The sequence below is a fragment of the Rattus norvegicus genome, chromosome 3 (genome assembly GCF_036323735.1).
Source record: "Rattus norvegicus strain BN/NHsdMcwi chromosome 3, GRCr8, whole genome shotgun sequence".
Lineage (NCBI taxonomy): Eukaryota > Metazoa > Chordata > Mammalia > Rodentia > Muridae > Rattus > Rattus norvegicus.
Genome location: NC_086021.1, coordinates 172,580,918 through 172,583,975, shown reverse-complemented (window position 1 = coordinate 172,583,975; position 3,058 = coordinate 172,580,918). Strand labels below are relative to the sequence as shown.

At 45.8% G+C, this 3,058-nt stretch overlaps 1 long non-coding RNA gene across 1 annotated transcript in view; it reads left to right on the top strand.

Annotated features, from left to right (window-relative positions):
• Nucleotides 1-1,380, top strand: part of LOC102548241 (uncharacterized) — a 32,926-nt gene extending 31,546 nt beyond the window's left edge. Inside the window, exon 3 of the long non-coding RNA XR_591850.4 lies at nucleotides 1,164-1,380. This is a non-coding gene — a long non-coding RNA (uncharacterized LOC102548241). The remainder of the gene's footprint in view (nucleotides 1-1,163) is intronic.
• Nucleotides 1,381-3,058: the final 1,678 nt, after the last annotated feature.

Genomic DNA, 3,058 nt, shown 5'->3' with positions numbered 1-3,058 from the left:
TAATTAAGGTCATAATGCTATAGGTTTTATACACATATAAGCCAATATTCTACATCCCAGGCATGGTGGCGCTTATAACTGTAATCTTGTGGGGAGAGGCAGAGGGATCAAAGATTCAAGGGCAGCATCATACACAGTAAACTCTGAGTCCAGCCTGAGCTTCATGAGACCCTGTTTGAAACAACAACAACAACAACAACAACAACAACAACAACAACAACAACAACAACAAGAGACACACTACTGACTAGGGATATGTCCAAAAGCAACAAAGCTATAAAGAGTACCAAAGAGTAACGTCAGTTCTAGAAAACATTCTAAAAGTTTGAGGGTGGAACATTTTGATGAGAATTAGTGGTTACAATGTAGCTTATCTACCAATAACACCTTAGGCCACATCCTCCACAATTGGTTTAACATTTTTTTTTTTTTGGTTCTTTTTTTCGGAGCTGGGGACCGAACCCAGGACCTTGCGCTTCCTAGGCAAGCGCTCTGCCACTGAGCTAAATCCCCAACCCCAACATTTTTTATATTATTGTGTGTGTGTGTCCAGTCAGAAGATGGCTTGTAAGAGTTTCCTCTCTTCACTATGTGGGTCTCTTGGGCTCTCAGGGTGGATACATCTTTGCTAGTTCCCACAGTTTTGATACAGTCTCAAGTAGTTTAAGTTGCCCATAAACTCAATAAACATGTCTTTGGACTTCTTTGTTTTTGTAAAGATGCACTTATTTATTTCATCTGAGTCCACTGTAGCTGTCTTCAGACACACCAGAGGAAGGGGCACCAGATCCCATTACAGATGGTTGTGAGTCACCATGTGATTGCTGGGATTTGAACTCAGGACCTCTGGAAGAGCAGTCAGTGCTCTTAACCACTGAGCCATCTCTCCAGTTCCGTCCTTGGATTTCTGATCCTTCTGCTTCTAGTTATAAGCCACCACTTGGGGCATGTCCAGTGCTGAGGCATAACCCAGGGCTCTGTGCACGGCGTGCTAGGTAAGCACTCTGCCGACGGGCCAAGGGACTACGTCTGCAGCCGGTACTTGACTTTTTGTGTTTGTGTTCTTTTATAATTTAGGAAGCTGAGCAACAACAAAGACAGCCACATTTCCCACCTGTCACTGCCTTCGCTGTGTACAGGAATTTTAATCTTCTTTTTAACAGTTGAAAACGCAGCTTCAAAGAGGGAGGCAGCCGCCTGGAGCACATCGAAAATACATCTGGACACCATGATTTGACCTGAAGCCAGGCCTGTGTCCCCAGAACAGCAGAACGGAGAGGTTCCTGGTGTCTGTCCCTGACCTAGGGAGGGAGGCTGGAGAGGCTCACGGTAGCTCAGAGTAGCTGGTGACTTTGCAAATAAATATACATAAATAAAATACCTCTGGGTCCCATAGCCCTGCCCTCTGTCCTCTCTGTACCTGGGGTAGCACGGCCTCCTCAGTGGACCTCTCAGTAGGAAGCACAATGGTCTAGGGCTCTGGTTCTCAAACTTCCTGCTGCTGCAATGAACGGTTCCTCATGCTGTGGTGACCCCAACCATAAAATTATTTTCATTGCTCCTTCATAACTGTAATTTTGCTACTGTTATGAATTGCAATGTAGATGGATTTTTTTTTGGTGGGGGGGAGATACAGGTTTGTCAAAGGGGTCTTGACCCCCCCTTGAGAATGGCTGGTCTAATAGATGACGCCTAGCATTTCAGCATCTAGAGCTCCATACGACCACCCACCTCAAGTCCTAGGCCCTCTCTGGAACTCTCTCCTCATCTGTGAAATGGGAACAAGAAATAGGTGCTTCCAAGCTGGGCCTGGTGGTGAAGGTCTTGGAACCCTAGCTACTCCGGAGAGCAAGGCAGGGAGGAGATGGTATGCTCAAGGTTAGCCTTGGGCTTAGTGAGAAAAAGGGAAAAGAGAGGCCTATGGGATGGCTAAGTGGGTAAAGGGGGCTTGCCACCAAGCTCAATAACGTGAGTTTGACACCCTTCCCCGGGACCTACATAACAGAAGGAAAAACTGCAAATTGTCTTCTGACCTCTGTGTGTGTGTGTGTGTGTGTGTGTGTGTGTGTGTGTGTGTGTGTGTGTGTGTGTAGGCAGGGATTGACAATGGTTTCCTTTCTTGATTGCTTTCCATCTTTTTTTGTTTGTTTGTTTGTTTTTGAGACAGGGTCTTACTATGTAGCCCTGGCTGTCCTGAAACTCGCTCTGTAGACCAGGCTGGCCTCGAACTCACTGAGATCTCCTGCTCTGATTCCCCAGTTCTAGGGGGTCAGAACCTGAGCTACCCTGCCTGGCTCGACCTTTTCATTTTCGATGCCGTGTCTCACTGAACCTGGAACTTACATTCAGCTGTCCAGGAAGTCCCAGGAATTCTCCTGCCTCTGCATCTCCAGTAATAGGATTCTAGGCTAGCACAGCCATGCTCAACTGTCTCCATGGTGCTGGGAGTCCTGTGTCAGGTCCGCATGCTTGGGGCAGCCAGACACTTACTGATTGTCCTTCTGTCTGCTTTCTCCATTCCTTTCATGTAGTTTGTTTGTTGTTTGTTTACAGTGCCAAAGAGAGGACACAGAGCTTCATGCATGCAAGGCAAATGGCCGACCTTGACCTATATCCTCAGCCCTCCGCTAGCTCTTTATGTGATGACAGCATGCAATTTATGTCATGATCTGTGCTGGTGACTGAATGTAAAAGATTCCCATAGTTGTATGTAAGACTGGATTAAATTGTTATACCTCGATACAACTTTAAGGACTATATAGGGCTTTGAAAATCTGTTTAAAAGAATTCTCTCTTGCGTTGGCAAGAAGGCTCAGTGGGTAAAGGCACTTGCTGCAGGCCTGACTACCTGAGCTTCATCCTCGAAACCCGTGAGAGAGAGAGGTGTCTCCTGAAGGTTGTCCTCTGACTTCCATATGCCAGTCACATGTGTACATGTATGTGCCCCTACCTAAATAATGTAAAAAAATAAAATAAAATATCTTGTCGACAAGAATAGAATTAAAAATCCTAAGGAGAAACATACACTAGAACTGAAAGATGACTCAGTAGCTAAGAG